Raw genomic sequence first — 22,420 nt, forward strand, 5'->3', positions numbered from 1 at the left:
ACTTATATATGCATTAGTGCTTCGGGACTCCAAGGACTCCATGTTCTCCTCGATATGGATATTGCCTCTTAAATGCAGATTGCCATCTGTCAGTGCCTTATCATCCTATGCAAATCTTATTCATGTTTTTCCATAAATTCTCCATAGAAGATTTATCCAAAGTCCTAGAAATCTTCATTTGCATGTTGAATCCCCTCAATAGGTTATAGAAAGGAAGGAAGAAGATGTTTTGTGTCTTTGCATCCATAGCACCTAGCATACACAAAATTGGAGCTTAACAAATATTTGTTGAATTAAGTTGGAAGTGGACATCAGCACAACATTTAGATGATCTATCTATCTATCTGTCTATCTATCTGTTGTTGTTATTTACTTATGGTTCATGATTGATCTACCTGCTTTTTTTTTTCTAGACATACATTTCTGGAATGATATATTATGCATTTTCTTCTGCACAAATCAGCCTTGGTAATATGTAGTATCCTCTTTATAAATGTAGCTACTTACCCATAATAAGATCCTAAAATCATTGCTATAGCAGTGAAAGGAACCTCAGAGGCCATCTAGTATAAAATCCCCATTTTACAGATAAGGAAGCCAAACGTGAGAAAGGTTAAATGATTGGCTTGACTTCACACAGGTAGTGTTCAGAAGAGGGATTGGAACCCAGGTCCTTTAACTACAGAGTCAATATTTTCTTTCCATTGAACTGTGCAACCAATTAGATTCCTTGCGACTTTGGTTTTTTGGAGTTTGTGCTATTTCTCATCACAAAAATGTGATAATCTCTGCCCTCAAAGAGCTTAATATCTAATGGGGGACAACCCACAAAAGGAATCTGGAAAGTAGGAGGAGGGGAAGGATCAAAGACACTTGGCATGAGGGAGTGAGGGGGGCAGGACATTGTTCCATGGGGTTCAAACCAACGAGAACTTCAGTCACTCAAGCTCATAAATTAGGTTTACTTTTCAACTATTCTCTCTTACCCCCTCATATCTAATCTCCAGCCATGTCTTGTCTAGTTTACATTTGTAGTAATTTTCATATTCTCCTTTTCCCCTCTGGCACTGCCAATACCCTGGTGAGGACCCTCATGACTTACAACCATATAGAATTGTTGGAGGGATTGTTGTTCAGTGGTTTCAGTTGGGTGAAACTCTTCATGACCCCATCTGTGATTTTCCTGGCAAAGATACTGGAGTGGTTTACTATTTCCTTCTCAAGGTCATTTTACAGATGAGGAAACTGAGGTAAACAGGATTAAGGGGGTTTCCCAGAGTTATACAGCTAGTAATTGTCTGAGACTGGATTTGAATTCAAGCCTTCCATACTCTAAGCCTGACACTTTATCCACTGTGCCACATGGGATATTGGTGTTTAAAAGATAGATTTCGTGTATGCCAAGGTTCAGTATGGGATGGTTGAAATCACTCTGCAGTTCCTCAACGGTCTATCCAGATCTCTTTCTCCTACTTAATTCTGACTACTGATGGGAAAATAAGAGTGGAAGAAGCTGATATAAAAAGAGCTGGCAGTTTCTATCATGTCCTCATCTTCAGCTTTCAATAATAGAGATTTTGGGAAATTTCCCTTTGAGTGAGTTCTCCGTCTCTCTCTCTTTTGGTTGAGCTTAGTTACCCCATTCCCAATGGGAAAACTCCTTCATTCTGGATTGTCTGGCATTATATGTTTTGTTATCAATGTGGATAAATGCATTTCTTTCTTAATTATTTCGTATACTCATGGATCTGGTATTTGGTGAGAAGGTAAGTTATTTCCTTGCCACAGAGAAGCCTTGTGTTAATATGTCCTTGTCCTTGTCCTTAAAATGAAAATATTCAACTCTCACTTTTTGAGGATGGAGTTCTCTGAAAATGACACAAGACTATTTCAGGACCTTAAAAGGAACCTAAAAATTTTGTATTTATAAATCTTATATCTTTTGGGAGCATTTAATTTACTCAGTGAGTAAATTATCCTGAAGCACCATTTCAGGACTCATTTCTTCATTATCCCTCTGGGATTCTCCCAATAATCAGTGGCAGCTATGTTAAGACTGACTCAGATTCATATCTGATCTTCTAAAATCTATAAAAGTTTCCCTTTATTCAGAGGCCATCATGGGTATCAGTTCCTGGTTTTCTCTGAGTGGGTACTATATTATAAAAGATTATGCCACTGAGATTTGATTTCAAGTCTTAAAAAAATCCCAGAGCACCGAATCATTTAAGCTCCAAGATTTAGATTTTGGGATAATCCAAAGCTAGGCCTTTAGATTTAACATTTTGTGTGGCCTTTGAGGCCCTACCCACTTAAGTAAGTATCCTAAGGCCAAAAGATTCAGTATATCCTTGCTTCATCTTGGAGTGGTAGGCTTGGGGAATATTGAACAGGCAGAACCAAATGTCTTTACAAGGGAAATACGAATCTCTGTGATTTTTCTGCCTCAAAGAGTATGGAATGGAAAATTCCATTCCAGGCAAGATTCTTGGAGGACCAGTAATGGGAGAGCTGAAATTGTTTCTAGTCTGGTGTCGCAATAATTAAAGATAGAAAAGCCCTCTTAGGTAATAACTCATCCTCCAGAGAGCCAGGGTGGAGGTTATCTCCCACGAGGTCATTCCATGTGGCTTCTTATGTACTAGGCCATGAAGTACTGAACAGTTCTGGCAGACCAGTGGAGCTCACCATTAGAAAATGAGCTCCTTATATTCAGCATAAATTAGAGATGAACCAGAGTTCAGGGTTCAAAAATCTCAAATTCTTAAAGTCTAGATATTTCAAATAACCACAGGAATGAAACTTTTTTGTTATTGTGTGATAGCTGATAGGAATGAAAGGGTAGTGCATCAGCAATGATCAACAGACTATATAGCAACATATCACATCAAATTTTACCCCATAAAATACCAGCAAATTTACGTAAATCTAAGCTTATTCTCAGTGCTCAAAACTGGTGAACTTGAGAGTTGAAGGTGGTAGGAGAGGAACGAGGCGCTTCTTATTTTTATTATAGCAGTTTTCTGACTCTAAGGTTCAGCAGTGTGATCTTCAAAGCATTGAAACCCATATTCTCCAATACATAATGGCAGAACCACAAGTAGGAAATATTTATCCTGGGGCAACAACAGTTGTGCTGTGATGGAGGATGAAGAGAATAGACCAGAGATGGCAGCACAGAGAGTCCAGTGTCAAGATACGGGAGAGAGGAACAGACAATTGTCTGGTTGTGTGTTATAGTACATGTTATTATTATTAATATTATTATTATCTTAGACCTTGGACTCAAAAGAGCTGATTAATCTGCATAGCATTAATGATTTTAAGAGCATAGTATCTCTTAATCATTAAGAACCAGAAGATAAACTAAAAGTCTTTTTTACATGGTTTTATTTAGGATCAAATGAGCTACCATAAATAAAGTGCTCTGAAAACCTTAAAGTGCCACATAAATGCTATTTTTGTTGTTATTATTATTATTGTTGTTGTTGAAATAAGTATCAAGGAAAGAAGAAAATTGAGGTAATTTTTATGGACATTCTTCCAGATAGAAGTCATATATTGAAACTATATGGAAAACTGTCAGATATATGGGAATAAGTGCCATCCCCGATTGATAAATGGGCAAAAACGAAGAACATATGGTTTTCAGATGAAGAAATCAAAGTCATATATTGGTACATGAAAAAATGCTCTAAGTCACTACCGAATAGGGAAATGGAAATCCAGACAATTCTGATGTATCATTTTCCAGCCATCAGACTGGCTAAAATGACATAAGGGCAAAATGACAAATTGTAGAGGGGATGTGGAAAAGTGGGGACACTGATTAACTATTGCTAGAACTGCTAACTGATTCAATCATTTTGGAGGGCAATTTGAAATTATGTCCAAGAAGCTAAAAAACTGTGTATATCCTTAGACCCATGAATCCCATTGCTCATTCTATTTCCCAAGGAGGTTAGGGAAAAAAGAAAAGAACCTAGCTATTCCAAAATATTCATAAATATGGATAAACAAATTGGATTATATGATTGCAATGAAATACTATCATGCCTGCAGAAACAATAAATGGATTATTTTTTAACTTGGAAAGAACATGAGATAATGAAAAGTGAAATGGGAAGAAGAGAACAATAAATACAGCTAGATTCAATATTTGAAGAGTAACTAGTAAATGTTCACCTCTAGAGAATGAAATGAGAAATAAAAACATAAAAGCTATAATCTATGTATTTTGTCAACGATGCCTTCTATAGTGTGGGTAGAGGAGAGATAGACTGAATAAAATAAGTAAATAAAAAGATAAAAAGGGGGAAAAAAGAAATCGGTATCAAGAAGGAAGGGTAGCTTTCAAAATCAGCAAAGCTAATTCCTGCTTAGGCTGTTATTGCTATTGAAATTTCAGTTGAGAGTATTTGCATAGGTATCTATCTACCTGGAGAAATGAGCAAAAAAAAAAATGATTTATATGAGGAGCATCTGGGATTCAACCCAGCCTATTTAAATCTATAGCTTCAATTCTGGGCCTTAGCTTACATAAAATACAGTTAATCTGGTTTTAAAAAATAATTTTGTAATTTTAAGGAGTTTTCCCAGGCCAACAATGATTTCATTCCTTTTCAGACTGCACTCTGGGCATGATCTACCATGACTCCACTCTGGATAGCTCTCTTTCCCAGTCTCTTTTTTGCTTCTTTTTATGTGTTGTCTTTCCTCAGTAGAATACTTATCTTTGATGAATGTTTGAATAGCTTACCAATTGTATTTAATAAAAGTATCACCATCATCCTTGTTGTTATCTGTTTTATTGATTCAATCTATCTTAATACAGGTGTTGGCACATAGTAACTATCCTAATCATGAAGAAGAATTTGGGTCCAGTGGGGTATCTAGCCAAGGACAGGTATAGTCCAACCAAGAGAGGGAACAACTTTTCTCCAACAGTCCCCCTGAGGAGACAAGATAGACACACACACACACACACACACACACACACACACACACACACACACACATTATGTTATAGGATAACATAAATGATAAGTAACAATAAGAGACACCGTATAATCAAATGCTAACTGTAAGTGCTGTAGGGGTTCAGGGAAGTGGGATGGAATAATCAGACAAAGCTCCATGGAGGAGTTGTCACTTTATCTGAGCCTTTCAGATGCAGAAGATCTGGATTGGGGAGAAGGCAAAATGAGAGCTTTCCAGATGGGAAAAGACCATGAATAAAAGTAAAGAGGTACAAATGAAAGCTAAATAATTAGGATAACTGAAATAGCTCCAAAGAAGAGTTGGGAGAATGCTTTGCCCTCCTTTCATAACAGAGACTGCACTCTAGACTCTTCTATTCCCCTAGAAATTGCTCCATCTAGTAAACTCACTCTAGTTCTGAAGTTCACAACTCAGAAGTTCTCTCCGCTTTTACACCCTGATTAGATGACTCTTCTCAGAGCTTCATTTTAAAGAGGATGCCCAAGCTCTCCATAATATAACATTCCTCTCCATGCTGTAATCCTGACTCTCTGGACTTTATCTGCCATGACCCCACGATTGGGTAACTAACTTTTCCCTGCCCTTTTTCATCTTTCTGTGATTACTCTGGATGTATAGATAGAATGGGACAGATTATGGAGGGACTTGAAAGTCAGGCAAAAAACATTTGTGTTGTGGTTGGAAATAAGAGAGTCATTGCATGTTTTTGACTAGAAGAGAGAAATCATGACAGAGATTTCTTGAAGATTAATTTGGTAATAGTCTACTGGATGAATTAGTAAGAAGAAAAATCAAAAGCAAGGAGGACAATTAGAAGATCATTATAGTAATTTTGATGTAAGTGGTGAGGGACTGGACTAAGATGATGATAATGGAAATTAAAGGAAAAAAGGAGAAACTCTAGGACACAGTTTGAAGAAAGAAACAATAGAACTTGCTCAGTCAACTCAACCGAATGACACCACCCTAAGACAAATGGGGGGAAAAGTCACTTGCTATTAGGTGATGTATAGGTGAAATGACTCATTGATTTGCTGACATTTGAACCTTCCAGTTATGTTTGGAAGACACAGTTACATCCTTATGTTCTTAAGGAGAAATAGAATCTGGAAGGAAAGTTCTTCTGCCTCTTGATCATAAAAGACTTCTCTTGCTCTCAGCATCTGATAAAAGAAGTAATTCAGATGCAGGAAATCTAATACCTTCTTAAGTCTTCCAAGACAGTCAAATGGACACTTACATGTGTATGGACAACCTCTATCAGGGTTAGTTTAGCAATTTGTTATTATTCCCTCCAGATGGTTTGGATTCCTTGTTGTTCAGGGAGATTGAAGGGGCACACCCACCTTTTCACAAGTTCTAAAGCAACTTCCAAGCATGACTCATCAGTGTCAACAGGGTTGACTTTCTTATGGGGAATTCATAGAATGTTAGAGCTGGAAGGGAACTTGGAGGATAGAAGGTTGGAGAATAGACTGTTGGAGTTGGAAGGGATCTATCTCATAGGTCAACCAATCCCATCCTCTCAATTTCATGGATGAGGAAACCAAAGCTGAGAGACAGGTGAAGTCACTAACTCAAGGTTCTACAACTAATTTGGTTGTCCTTAGGCAGAAAGTGAAGAAAAAATACCCCAAATGCTTCTTTTCTGTTTGGTCTCTTTCTCTGATTTTGGGGGAGTATTTCAAGCTTTGTTTTTCATGAACTTAGGGTGACATGAACAAAAACTTGAAGCAAAAGTGAAAGGGATACTTAGACTTCAAACATCAAATGAAAAAGTTTTGATACTACAGGCAGCTACAGGCTTAATGGGCAGAGAGCCAGGCTTGGAGTCAAGAGGATGCAGGTTCAAATCTGGTGTCAGGCTCTTCTTAGCTGTATGATCCTGGGCAAATCACTTAACCCCAGTTGCCTAGCCCTTACCCTTCTTCTGCCTTAGAATTCATTCTAAGACAGAAGGTAAGAGTTTTTTTTTTAATTAATGACATTTTAAAGTGGCAACCTGATGGAAATATGCCCCAAGTATTTTGCAAAGTGAAATTAGTAAATTTTTTGTCTTTTGAGCCAAAAAAAGATTCCTTCTCTCTATATCTATATTTACTTTATGATTAATGAATGTGTTCAGGGCTCAATTATCTCATTAATATAAGCATATGCCGCATGGGACATACTTTGCTTGACAAACACTCCTTATGGCCGTGATCATTTGCTAGCTGTCTAGGCTGGAGTTTGGGGGAGGCGGGAGAAGTTTGGAAAGTGATCTTTAGTACTTGAAAACCACTGATGGAGAACAACTGTTTCCACCAAGGACATCCAAATCCACACCAGGGAAGTAGAACAGAAACCTTAGAATCGTGGAGGAAAAAGGGGGAGAAAATGAGAAACACTGCAATTAATTTCCAAATGAATGTTGGAAGAAAAATTGGTGTGACTTTTGGTGTCCAACAGATTTCAAGCACAAGAAATCAAACCACAAAATTAGAAGAGGCAATTTTGGTTTTGCAACAACTTCCTCTGGGAGGGAGGATTTTTAGGGAAAAGGCAACAAAGGACACTGGCCACAACTCAACTAGTGTAGGCTGCCTCCACGAATATATTTTATTTGATTTGTATAATTAATGTGAAAACTCCTCTGGGTTTCAGAGACATGGCATGCTAGCCGAGGTCTTCCTTGGAGTTGAAAAACTCTTTTTTTGAGCTGCATTAACCTAAACTTGGGGATCCTTAACCCATTTTTGTGTCATGGTCTCTTTTGGTAGTACATTTAGTAAAGTCTATTATTCCTCAGAATAGTGTTTTTAAAAGCATAAAATAAAATTCACAGAATTTCAAAGGAAAATATTTACCATATATTGAAATACAGTTATCAAAATATTATGAGTTTTTTTAAATGAGTTTGCAGACTACAAGTTAAGAACTCCTGAAACTCTTACTTGCTTTGGGAGAAGCCCAAGAAAAATCCAGGTGGCTGAAGAAAGAGTGGGCAAACACTCAGCACTATACCATAACTTAAAAGGCACTCCCAACTCCAGCATTTGATAACCTGGGGTGATATTTGGAAATTAGGTATCTTAATAAGTTACCATCTAAAACTGATATCTTGGACAGTGACGATTATTAAAACTCAAACACATGCAAAATGAAACATCCTAATTTTCAAACACTTATTGTTCTTCCAAATCAATTCTTCCAACTGATTCCCCTATTTCAATGGAACTGTCATTTTACTAGTCCCCAAGGTTTAAAACCTAAAATCATCTTGGACTCTTTATCTCTTCTTCCAGCTCAGAATTGTCTAATCAGGTGGCTCTGTAGCCGCTCTTAGATTTCTTTGTGGCAATGTTTGGAGAGAAGAGTGGATTTCAGGGTCTGAACCCCTTGCTGGATTCATGACTGCCCCTTACTAGCAAGATACTCTACCTTGGCGGGCTCACATGTCTCCCCTCTAACAATGGGACAATAATACTGACACTGTGTACCTCAAAGGGTTGTTGTGAAGAATATGCCTCACAGACTGTAAAGTCCTGAGTAAGTATGATATATTATGATTACCCCATGGCTAGAATATTGTGATAACCTCCTAATCTTCCATCTTGCTTCCAGCTACTCCTTCCACTAATAGCTGTCTGTCCCACACAGGCTGCAAGATTAACTAGGCTAATGCATAATTTTGACTGAGTCACACCATTGCTAATAATAATAATAATAATAATAATAATAAAAGGTTTGATCAAATTTGAGTTCAACAACATTTTCTAAAGCAGTTTCTTAGTCTTGAGTCCATTAATCTGTGGCTAGATTTCAGGAGCTGGGAATAGTCTGTGAACTTGGATTGGAGAAATTACATCTTTATTTTGACCAGCTTTTGGTTTCCTTTGTAAGCCTATGTATTTTATTTTATTTTTTATTTTTAAACCCTTACCTTCTGTATTAGTAGTATGTATTGATTCCAAGGCAGAAGAGCAGCGAGGGCTAGGCAATGGGGGTTAAATGATTTGTCCAGGGTCACATAGCTAGGAAGCATCTTAGGACATATTTGAACCCTGGACCTCCCATCTCTAGATGTGACTTTCAATCCACTGAGCCACCTAACTGCCTCCAGAATTGTAAGTTTCTTAGGGGAACAATGGCAAATAAGCATGAAAAGGTCAATCAAGGCTACTTCCTGGACCCCCTTTAGTGCCAGAATTTTGAAAATGAGATCTAGAAAGTTTTTTGAGTTGCCAAAGGTAGTGATGGTGATGGAGCACCATTTTACTCTTGTAGATTTTAAAATTAATATCCAATACTCCAAGTATTATATTTAATAAGATTTGTTAAATTTAACTCAGTGCAAAAGAGAAACTAAAAAAACAAAGCAAAGCAAAACAAAACAAAACTAGAGTCCAGAGGGAGCTCACCCAAGCCACTCACATGGAAGAGAGAGTGAGGGAGAAGCTTACAGAATTATATAAACAGTAACGTAATGATGCACGTAAAAGAGAAGAAGGAATTTTGGGATGGGGAAAGAATTCTGGGAGATGGAGTCAAAGGGTTCAAGATTTTTTTTTAAATGACACACTCTATTATATTGTCTCTCTAGCTTCCTCAACCAGAAGCTATTTTACCTTGTACTGAATTCCCATAGATCGTTAGTCCTTTCTTACACTTTACACTTCATCTATTTATGGTCATCAGGTATATATTTTACTGACCATGCAAGATTACATGGCCTTTAAGATTAGGGATTTGTGTCTTGTTCATCTTTTTAATCTTCCTTAGCTCAGCCAAAGGGCCTTGTTTGTAATACATTCAATATTTATGAGTGATTGAACTAATGTCATTATTTCACTAATTCATTCAACAAATATTTGCTAACTAATTTCTATGTCCTGAGAATTAGAACAGTTACAAAGGTAAGAAAGACCCAGTCCCTGCCTGCAAAGAGCTGTTAATCTGGTAGGGGAAATATGACATATTCACAAGTAACTAGAATTCTGAATAGAAAATCAAGAATACAGAAGAGCATGAAGGCTATGAAATCAGATGAAGAGGTGCCTGCTTCCAGATAGGAGAGATTAGAGAAGGCATCCTGGAAGCGGGATTTGAAAGCAGAATCTCCCATTTGCCTTTCCAACAGAAAGCCACAGGCAATGATACATAGAGCATTTTCATCACAGGTGGAGTAGCTGATAAAGATTATGCCATTCATCTTCTGCACTAGAACCCCTGTGGGCTCTCCTTCCATTAGGAACCAGAGAGGTAGTTTTGAAATTTCAAATCCACTCAAAGTTGAGGATATCTGATGCTGGAAGGAAACAAGAACCCTTTGAGGTTTGGGAGCTTTTCCCTCTTGGCAGCCATAAAATGGGGATGCCAAGTTTGGAGAAAACAAGCATAAAGGGCTTAGAAAACAGGCTCACAACGCTTATTGGACATCAAATAATTCTTCCGCAACAATATTTTGATAGGTTAAGTATAAAAGAATCAGAAACATATGGATTAAATTTCCCTTGAAATATATACACAGGCTTGAAAATTAAGGGAAAATGTGCTCAGGAAGACCTTTATTTCTTTTTGGTTTTTGCCAAATCATCGTATTTGGGGAATGACTCGGGACTTTTTTCAAAGCTCAGGTTCAGGCAGGTTCCTTTAACCTTCCCCATCCCTTTGCAGGGTCCTTTCATTTAGCTGAAGTTGGTGAATATATCCCAAGTTTGTAAAATAAATTGCACAGACCAATATGAGCTGCAGTTATGAGAGAACACCAAACTTAAACTTTTGCTTCATAATGGTGGATAATTGCTGTCTGGGGGTCAGTAAGATGGTTTCCATCCAGAGAAACATGAGCTCTGAGAACAGTATGGTGTCATGGAAAGAGACCTGAACTTCGAATCAGAAGGGCTGGAGTTCTGGGTCTGTTATGAATGAGCTATGTGACCTTGGGTCTGCCATTTCACTTCTCTCTGAGGCAATGAGGTGGTGTAATGGATAGAATGCTTGACCTGGAATCAGGAAGACCTGAGTTTATATACTGCTTTAACCACTTACTAGCTGTGTGATTCTAGGCATTTAACCTAATTGAATATCAATTTCCCTAATATATATATATATATATTTCCCTAATATATATATATGTACATATATATATATGCGGGATAATAATAGTTGTGAGGATAAAATGAGATAACATATTTTGCAAAACTAAAAACATTCAATAAGTGATGATGAAGACCTTTACTATTGTTGATTTCTTTATATATCAAATGGGATTACAAACTTTACCTTGCCTACCTCCCAGGATTGTTGTGAGAATCAAATGAAATAATATATGCAAAGAACCAGATGTCTATAAAACACGATGATGCTATGGAAAGGGAGACAGAAGATCTAGGTTCCAATCTTGATTCTTCTGTATGCACTGTGTGATAATGGACAGATCACTTACCTTTGCTAGGTCTTTAGTCAGTGAAGGTGTTGGATTAAAAGACCTTCTAAGGTTTCTTCTGGTTCTAAATTCGTGATTTGATGGCGCTATACGATAGCTTATATTATTGTTATTATTGTCTTTGTTGTTTTAATTTATAGAAGATATCAGATTTATAAATCTTCATATGACCCCAGAGACAGACATGTTGTTTACCAATTTGTTGGAGTCACAATATGGCTTCCTAGTCTCATTATCTCTAGGATTTGAATGAAAGAAATATTTTTACTAAATAAGTGAGAGCAGGAGCTATAGATTTATTTTATTCTCAAATTCCCTACATCTAACCAGTTTGTGCTGAGATTGCTGATAGGTTAGACTCACAAAACATTTTTTCGCTCAATTGGTGGATTAGAGACATTTCCTGTAGGTAGAACTGGCTTTGATACTTATATCTATCTCTATCCATATCTACATCTAGCTATTTATTATATTCAGAACTGGTTTGACTAATTTTTGTATATATATACATATATGCACACTATCTATCTATCTATCTATCTATCTATCTATCTATCTATCTATCTATCTATCTATCTATCTATCTATCGTCTGTCTGTCTGTCTTTCTCTCCGTCTGTCTGTCTGTTTATAACTATAACCCAGCCAGAGGCTGACCTGCCATGAGGAACAGCTAATTCCCAGGGATCAGATGCGAGAGAAAACTCCTCCTCTCAAAACATATTCCCTTGCTTCTCCTTCCCATCCCACCAATACTATGACCTGAAGTACAGTATCTCCAGGGGCTTGTATTAAATTGTGTATATGTGTTACCTTGAGAAGGACAACCCATTGGTATCTTAGTACAGATTAATTTGTTAGTCAAATGTGAGTCCAGTACAGATATATACTTGATGGGAAGGAGAAAAATATCAAAACTATTGGGTACTGAGTGGGAGCACAAGACTGAGGTGGCAGGGGTGGGGGGTGCCCAGAGGGGTAGTCAGAGGCAAGGTCTTGGAACTGGCTGAGGAAATATAAAAAAGGAAGGTAAGTAGCTACCAAAGATAAATTTCCTTTCTCTGATGGCTTTGCAAGAACCTGACTTGGAGGTATCAATATGATAGCAAAATAATCTAGGAAATTCAATCAGATATCAAGTTGATTCTTCTGGTTAATGTTTCCTAGCCTCACTTACACAGCAGAACTTTGGATCCCTCTCTTGTTAGCTTGGAGGCCTGTGGTTTTAAACCTGATCTTGATAATGAAGACTTCGTTCACATTTCTGGAAATGGGCTTACAGTGAAAGGTGAGAAAAAACTTCCATTTCTTCTTTCTCTGTCTACAGGGTCAACATCTCATTAAACCTAATTTCACTAAAAGTCACTGGGACTATCGGTGGAAATAATATTTATTCTTGCATGTATATTTATCTTGGAAAACGATGCTAGGATTTGTACTTGTGAAGAATGGGAAAAAATATTGATCTATTTGTCTATATCTCCAAGTACTTATATGTCAGTTCATCTCTTACAGCCTCAATCCCATCATCTACAAATGAGGGGGTAAGACCCACCAATCTCTTAAATCCTTTCCGGCTCTAAGTCCTATGATCCTTGCAAATGTGCCTTATATCAAATATAATCATAGCTTACATTTATATGTGGCAGTCTATGGTTGTAAAGTGTTTAATATCTATTATCTCGTTTGATCCTTGAGTAACTCTGTGAGGTAGATAGTATATCTATAATGATAAGGATAATAGTAACAACTAACATTTATACAGTACTCTAATGTTTGCAAATCACTTTTCTTTGACAGTCTTAGACTGGAATCTTGGATCTTGGATCCTCTCAGCTAAAATCCCACCATCTATGTCTTTTCCAGTCCCTCTTAATTCTAGTGCCTTCCCTCCGTTGATTAATTCCTACTTAATCTGAGTACAGCTTATTTGTGATCGTTGTTTGCATGTTGTCTCCATTAGTCTGTGTGGTCCTTGGGGGAAGAGATTGTGTTTTGTCTTTCTTTATATTGCCAGTGATTAGCACAGTGCCTGGCATACAATAGGTACTTAGTACATATTGACCAATTATCAAATATTATCCCATTTAATAATTATTATCCACATTATAGATGAAGAAACTGAGGCTTCAAGAACCTGGCTTTTGGCAAAGGTCACACTGCTAGTAAATGACAGGACCAGATCTGAAAACAAATTGGGTGCTCATTCCACTGTACTATATAGCCTCAAGAGGCAAAAAATGTATGAGTGAATGCCTTCCTTGTCCATGATTTACTGGAGAAAAACAAAAGACCACCACAAGGCATTTGACTCAGGGGATGGTGGTCAAGGTTCCTCAGAATGATGCTTAGTATTTTATTCAATAATATCCTCCAACCCCAGGCCGTGTAGTGTGCCTTCACAAAGAGGCTCCATAGTTTCTGTTTCCTTCACTTTTGAGTATTTTTAGTAGGTTGAGATATTATTTGGTAAGATATTCAAGATTTCTAGTGGGATTTCTTGATAATGGACAGATTCGTTCTCTTCATAATGATAGCTGAGCGGCTCGAGAGCAAAGAGACACTTTGTTCTTTGTTCTCAAGGAGATAAACTGTTATTTCTTTCCTCTGAAGAAGCTTCTAATATGATGGGTGAAATATCAAGAATAATTAGACCAAATGGCAATGCAAGTCCCACTAGAAATAATGCATCCATTATTTCATTTTATTCTCATTGTTAGAGTTTCTGCCTGATTTAAGTTGGTATAAAGATAGCTGTGGGTATTCCCTTTCTGAGAACTCTAATAATATTCTTTTATTGAATATTTACCAGTTCTTATTTGATTCTTCCTTTTTTTGGTTCATTGTTTTACAATTAAAAAGTTCCATTGTTGTGATCATTTTTTAAAGAACCTTTGTCATTCTACAGCTGCTTGGGCTCTCATATAGCTTGGGGAAGCATCTAAGAGTAGTTCTGGAAGCTTAATGTGTTCTGGGTACTATCAGTACTGTTAATCAAGGAATAAATTACAGAACAGTAAGCTAGGAGTCTGAATGAATTAATGAAGTCACTTAAAAGGATCAGGGAGCAGGGAATAGGTTAGACAGTGAGAGAGTACTGCCTTAGTACTCATTCAATACTATATTGTAGGTTGAAATTAAAAAAAAAAAGTAAGTGAAATGTTTTACTGATGGTAGGCATTTAACAATATATGTTAGTAGAATCGTTGACTCTTCAAGGGACTTCTAGGGTCCTGCTGGCCAACCTCTACAAGAAACATGAATTTCTTCTTGAGTAGCTCTGACAAGCGGTCATCTAGTTTCTGACTGAAGAACTGAGGACATCCAGGGGTTGGGAACTCATTACATTATGAAGCAGTCCATTCTATTAAAAAGCAATGATAATAATTTAGGAGATTCATCCTCATATTAACCTTACTGATTGAAGTATAATTTAATCAGAGTAAGGGATGTGAAGACTTGGGTCTCTAAATCAGGAGGTTCTTAACCTGGGACCTATAAATTTGTTTTTTTAAAAATACTTTGATAACTATCTAAATATGTTATTTTCTTTGTAATCCTATATATTTAAAAACTTTATTATAAGAGTCATCCATAGGTTTCATCAAAATGTCATTAAGTCCATGATGCCATTGGAGTCCAGCTTTTTTATGAGATTGATCCTCTATCAATAAACCTATTTCTTTTTTTTTTTTGGCTTAGAGATTTTATTTTAATTTTAGTGTTTCAGTTAATAAATTTCTGTTATACCATCAAGTCTGTGATGCAAAATGCTGAACAATCTTTGGACTATCTGCCCAGAAGGGAGATGTCTGGTCAAGAGTTTGAACATTTTAGTCACTTTCTTAGCATACACAATTACACCTAGTTTTCCAGAATGGTTGAACCAAATCATAACTCTACCCAACAGTGTGCTAGTATGCCTCTCTGCTGTCAACTTATTTGTGTCCATTTGATGAGTGTGAGGTGAAATCTCAGAGTTCTTTCCACTTCCATTTCTCTTTCTTTCAATGAATAAAGAGAGTTTAGAATCTTGGCTCCATCAGTATAATGAACTCCTCATAAGGAAATTTCCTCTACTAATACATAGGAGCACCTATACTGCAACTTGTAGTAAGTACAACTCAACTTTTAGAGCACCAAGAAGTTAAATGACTTCTCTAGGGTCACTCAGAGACTTGAATCCAGATCTTTCTGACTCTGTGTCTGTTTTTTTGTTCTTTTAAAAATTCCTTACTATACGAGATAGTTCAGTGGATAGGAGAAGGGGAAAAATATCTTGATAATAGAGGTGACATAAAAACAAAATAAATTCATAAAATTTTATAAAGATATGTACAGAACATGGGAGCCATGGCAGGTAATTGAAGATGAATACAAATATGTGGCATTGGTCAATGGCAAATGTATGGTCTTATAAGGTCAGAGTTTAGTACACAAGTTTAGAATGAGCTAAGCATGATAAAATAATCTAAAGACATTTTAAAAAACTACTAGCTCTAAAAGAGAATATTAGAATTCAAGCTATTAGCTCAACTAGAGAAAGTAATAAGTTAAAAGAAAAGAAATGATTGCTGTTCAAGGTGGATGGGATTATGATAACCAATCAAAGATGAGACAGAGCTGCTATATTTTTGTTTCTGATTTCTCTGCTAACAAAGATAATCTTTGGATTGGAAAGGATGCAACAAAAAAAGTCAACACATGAGGTGAATGAGGAGAGAATAAAAGAACACATAATTATCATTGACAAATTCAAGTCAATGGGCCAAAATAAATTCCATTCCAGGATATTAATGAAAGTGAGATTTGTAATTGCAGAGCTATAGTCTGGGTTCTTGAAGCCAGAGATTAAAAGAGGTGGCAGTAAGGAGAGAGTACGCTCCAGGAATTGGGAGATCTAGTCATAGGGGAGGCACAGAGACAGAAGATAGAGTATTGTTTGTGGAGAACAGCAAGAATGGACCCTAGAATAGACCGCAGTATATATAAAAGGGAACAATTTAATATAAGAATGAAAAGGTAGGTGGAGGCCAGGTTGTGAAGGTCCTTTGCTCCTTGGCTTTTTATAGCATTACTCTCTGCTGGTTCTCTTGCTGATACTTTGAATGTACCTTCTCAGTTTCTCTCTCTCTTTCTAAAAATTAATTAATTAATTGATTAGCTAATTTTCAGTCTCTTTTGTTGTATTTTTGTTCATGTCTCACCCTCCATATGTGAGTGTACCCCAGGGTTTTACTGTATCTTTTGCTCTCTACACACTCTCTTGATGACCTCATTAATTTCAACTGATTCTATTAGCGTCTTTATGCAGATAACTCCTAAATTGTCAGATCTTTTTCTCATTTCTCTCCAGAGCTCTGGGATGTTTGTTGATGTTTGCATCAACAGTTGCCTTTTGGCCATCTTTACCTGGGTGTCCCATAGATATTTCAAACTCAACATGTCTGAAACGAAACTAATTCTCTTTCCTCATAAACCCATGCAAATCCCTAACTTCCTTATTTATGTTACGGGTACCATATTTTTCTTGTAACCCAATTTCTTAAAACAGAAATGATCTGTGACTCTGTTTACCTTTTGTCCTCTTTCATAGCTAATCAATTGCCTTAAGAAATAATTAATATTCAGAATTCAGAGTGACATGAGAGGATCTATGAACGAATACAGAGTTATCATTCTTTAATTACCGGGCTACTGCAGTGTTCAATATACTCTTCTCCAGTCACAAAAAAGAGAGACTTTCACTATTTTTTAGTCCTTAAGAGTTTTGATTTTTACAGTTCAAAGCTTTGCTTGACTAGAAGGCCTAAAGTAAGATGTGACACTTATTTAAAAATAAGATTACTTAGGGGAATGAAGAATTAAGCAACAAGATGACACTGTCAGCATCCTCTCAGAGCTGAAACATGGCACCCACCTTCTAAATCCCTTCTCAGTCATTTCGCTTCTGTTTGTCAATTCAGCTAATCTGGTGATCCTGACCAACATTCTACAAATGGGGGTTGTTTCGCCAAGGTTTAGGGAGGTCTGGGAAATACTCAAATACTCATTTAAAACATCTCCATGTTGCTTCAGCTTAGGCTTTTCAGGCTCCCAAGAAACATATCCTCATATAATAAAAAAAAAAGGTAGTAGAGTTACCCTCACATCCTCCAAAAAAATGAATGACATACTCTAAACATGAAAATGGTTCATAAAATCAGATAGCCATTTCCTGCTGCAGGTGCAATGCACGGACCTTTTTCTGAGCTGGTTTGCATTAATATTTTGGATATAGATGGCATGTAGTATGAAAGTTAAAAAAAGTCAGTCTGTTGCTGAACATGAATTAACCTGCTTGATTTTAATGTCTGCATGTGCAACTTTGACAGAACCATTTCAAGAAATAGCTCTCCCCTTCTAGGGTGATGCCTATGGAAGCTGATGTTTTTATTATTATTAATAAAATCTTTGAGACAGAACTTTATGGGCTCACAGAGACTCTAAAACCCATTCTTTGGGTTGGAAAATTGCATATGTTAAGGACTGTGAAGGAAACTTTAAATAAGAATGTCGAAATGGTAAGTCAGGGTACAAAAGACCCAAATTTTAAGAATCTCCAATGATTTCTTTTTATGTTGAAATTGTTTCCTGCAAAGGCCTTCTTGGAATGTGTTTAGCGAAGATAGCACAGCCCCAATTAGCATCAGAGCCAAGAGAGATGCAATGGGATTTAAGCTTGGGTGTTGCTCATGTAAGGAAAAGTCTCTTTGGGAAAACATTCCTTTTTAAATGCTCTTAGATTTGTTTTGGTTTTGCTTTTCTTTCTTTGTTTTTACCCCTTCTTACTTTCTTTCCTCTTTGCTCCCCACAGCTCTCTGCTTCAATTCTCTAAACACTCTTCTGCAGTTCTATGGACAAGTTTACTAAAACTATACAAAATTGCAGTGACTCCAAAATAAACCAAAAAACAAAACAATCCTCAATTTCTTTCTTACTGTGCAAAATGAAAGCAGGTTGAAAATGAGTGAGACAGATGAGAGACACATAATGAGTTAAACATCAGTCCACTCTGAATAAGGAGGAAAGGCAAATCACAGCACATCTGGTTAGGAGCTTGGTTTATCATTCATGTTGTTATTCCTAAGAAAATTCTTCCATGAAACCTGGAAAAATTTAGTTTTACTAGAATCAGAGCATTAAATGGCATTGGTTTTGTGTACAGTCCCTGCTTTGAAAAGGGACTGAAGCTAGAAGCAGTTCTATGTCCTACCTGCCAATCTTCCCCAGCATTGCCCCTAACCCACACAGTTCTAGTGAGCTACTGTAAAAATCCTGTATTTAAAGTTGGATCCTGGAAAAGTTGGTCATTGCCAACATCTAATGACAGGTTGGGTAATTAATGGTGTGAATGTAGAAATAGGAGTGGGACAAACAGGGAGCTAATTTTGATAATGAACAGAGTCAAAGAGTAGCTTAGATGACTGTGTGCTCTGTATATAGTACACCATCAGGAGTGTTGGTCTTTTGTGTTCAACTTAAGTGTTAATTTTAGAAACTAAAATGCAACCAGCCAAATTGGTTGATTGAAATAGTGCTTATACTCCCACAGGTTCACAATCTGTTATCCTGGGCAAAGAAGGTGAGATGTTTTAAACTTAATATTTATTTAAAAGCTACATCTATAGTCTCAGAGTGAAATGATCAGATGGATGCAATTATCCTGATAATTCAAATTATAAACTCTGTAGAAGTCCGGGACCTGGAGGCTTCAGAGTGATTTTTCACTTGGATTTACTGTATAATCAACATATCCCTCTTTGTCCGTGTAGACCCAGACCAAATTTTTGCCTGAAATGTTGCTTTATTAGGCAAAGTTTTACAGACTTTCTTGTTAAAGAAGATTGAATTCAGAATGACCTATAAATATTTGTTCCTCAAAGGGAAACTGTTTTAAATTTTTTTAATAGATTATAGTATCTAGTAACTGAGTTTGAAAGTAAATATATATGATATATATCTTATCGAATGCTTTAAAACATAACTGCTAAAGAAATAGTAACTATCTTTAAATGTTAATTGTCAAATGAAAATTAAATTGTTTAATTTTAAATCAAATAATAGACTGTTCTTTTAAGATCCTGTAAACATGAAATGGGCATTTTTATTATTGCGAGGACTTAGGTTTTAAATAAAGAAAGCTATTCAAGTACAAGACCATGTAGGAACAAATATTGTAGATGCTGTTTTTTAAAAATATTTTGAATGTTAACATTCTTATTGCGTTATTTTTAAGTTATTATTGGATGCTGACACAGCTGCATCGAATCATTCCTTGAAATGAATTGTCTACTCTGAAATATATTAGTGCAAATGTCTCCAAAAAGACCCTTAAAAACTGATTTGGGGATTTTTTTCTAGTGGGAGGTAGAATAAGACTGTCTTTAAGGGGAGCTGGTGAACGGAGAGGATGATCACTTTAGACTCGAAGGAAACAGGCAAAATAAACATTCCTAAAGGCACCTGAGTAAGAGAGCAAGAAAAAAGATCAGTAAAGGGCACTGTGTCAGGTGGAAAGGATTTTTAATAGCTTAGACTTTGGATTTTGATCTGCTCCTTTTGACACCTTGGCTCTGTGCAGTTAGCTTTCCTCAAGTGCAGCTCTTAATTTTTTTTTTAAAGTGCCCTTCCTTATGAAAGAGATCATCTAGAATTTAGTCTTCTGGATTGAATTTGCCTTTCTTGTCCTTTCTCTTGATTATAATCTATTTGGACACTATTTTTCTCCCCTTTTCAAACTAGTCTGTTTCAAGATCACTCTTTAAAGAACAAGAGAAAGAAACAACAACGACAACAAAAACAGCTTAAGGACCAACAGTCCTGGAAGTCGTGTATTTAAAAAATTCTTCTTTTGGCTGTAATGAGCACACATGCAAGTGCCCGGAATAAAAATGAGATGCAGGTTTTATTTACTCCTATCGATGGATGACACGGATTTAGAACCCAATGAAATAGCTATTTGCTTCTAATGCTCAACTGTCCCTCCCGCACTCCTCTTCCTGGGTGTGTGTGTGTGTGTGTGTGTGTGTGTGTGTGTGTGAAAGGGGGAGGGAGGGAGGGAGGGAGGGAGAGAGAGAGAGAGAGAGAGAGAGAGAGAGAGAGAGAGAGAGAGAGAGAGAGAGAGAGAGAGAGAGAGAGAGAGAGAGAGAATTTTGTTTTGAGTTGACTAAATTCTCAAAGAATAACATGTCAATAGTAACCGGGCAGTTTTCCCATCTGAGAGAGTGTAAAGAAAGTTTCTACAGTGCCTTTTTCCTCAGAAAAGCTGAAGGCCTCCAGCCATGGCTGTAGCCCACTTGTGTGAAGTCGATTAGAAAAGGAAATCCAAATCTAAGGCATCATTTCCCTGGCTTTCAGGAGAAGAATGTTCCAATCACGAGTGCCATTGCCATGCTTGAAATTAGAAAGTAATAATAAGAACAAAAGAGAGGTGAGGAAGAAAAGAGAGGTGGGGAGTGGGGAGAGAGGAGAAAGGAGAAGTGGGGGAGAGGGGAGGGGAAGGGGGAGAGGGGAGGAGAGGAGGGGAAAGGAGAGAAGGGGGAAGAGAGGAGAAGAAGGGAGGGAAAAAGAGGGAAAGGAAGTGTAGGGGAGGGAAGGGAAGGGAAAGAGAAGGGAAGGGAAGGGAAGAGAAAGGAAAGGGAAGGAAGGAGAGGAGAAGGAAGGGGAGGTGAGGAGAGAAGGGGAGAGGGGAGGGAGGAAAGCAAATACACACTTTGAGAGTAGTGTATTTTAATACCAGAATTAAATATTCAAATTTAAAATAAAAATTTTAATGTTCTATAAAATAGTATTTTTAAAAGTTTAGAGCCAGCAATATTTACCCTTCAAGGCCCTTACTCTAGAATGAACAGATAGAACCTTAAAGAATAATGCAAGAAAAGAAAATCATGAAAAGGGATGAGGGAAGGGGAAGGAACTTGACTTGACTAGAAAAAACAAAAATTTTGAAATAACAAAAAAAAGTGACCCTAATTTCTTTTTTTAAAAATAAAAAACCTTTTGCAAGACAAAAAAAATTCAATTGCCATTTATGTATTGTGTGGAGCAACATTCCAGTCTGGAACTGGAATTGTTTCTCCTATTAAATTCTGGCCACAGAGTGTTTCTGGAACCTGGCATTGACATCAGTATTTACTGTTTGGGTTTTTAACTGGCTTTGCCTCCATTTGCAGCCCACTCTCCGTATAAAACAAGCTTTCTTATAGAGTTAAACATGAGCGCTTAGACCTCAAGAATGATAAACAATTGGTAAGTGCAGCGCTTTATCCAGATGGACGGGCTCGGGTTTGTAGGTGCCCAAGGTCCCCGTTCTGTTATACTTATGCTATACTGCCACCTTCTGTCTCTAAACTCCCAGCGTGAGCCAATCCTTCAGCCTCGTGCCAGCGCATTGTGGTGGGTCACCCGCAGGGATGCTCCCTGTTGGCCATTCTGGACCCGACCTGCGCGCTGGCACAGCAGAGACGTGTTCTGGTCACGTCCACCCGGGCTCCTCTTTCTTGCCCTCAGACGCGGTACCTGGAAGCGGGGTGTTCCAGAGAGAGATTCGTGTTTGCCTGTTTGTTTTCCTTTGTCTCAAGACCCCCTGACCTTTATTTCTCCATATGTGGAGGGTCTGGAACATGCAGTCGAAGGCAAGGCAGGCAGGCGCTCTGCTTTTCCATGTCAGCACACTGCCGTCTAAATTATTCCCAGAGACAAATGGGATGACGCTAAGGAAAGGATAAGTGAGATTGAATATCAGGAAAAATTCCCTGACAGCAAGATCTATTGGCCTGTGGGAAAACCTCCCAGGGGGAGAACTATTGGTTGAGATATTTAAAACTTGAGTGGACAAAATATCAGAATGTGCATTGCAGAAGTACAGAGAAGCTGAAGCTCTTGGGACTGGGGAGGGCCGTTCCAGCTCTAATTTTTACAATTTCTCGATTGACTTCCCCATGCTATAAAA

The 22,420-nt window shown here is 37.3% G+C and overlaps 1 pseudogene; it reads left to right on the forward strand.

Annotated features, from left to right (window-relative positions):
* Positions 1-22,179, forward strand: part of LOC123234257 — a 192,064-nt pseudogene extending 169,885 nt beyond the window's left edge.
* Positions 22,180-22,420: the final 241 nt, after the last annotated feature.

This window comes from Gracilinanus agilis, chromosome 2 (assembly GCF_016433145.1).
Source record: "Gracilinanus agilis isolate LMUSP501 chromosome 2, AgileGrace, whole genome shotgun sequence".
Classification (NCBI taxonomy): Eukaryota; Metazoa; Chordata; class Mammalia; order Didelphimorphia; family Didelphidae; genus Gracilinanus; species Gracilinanus agilis.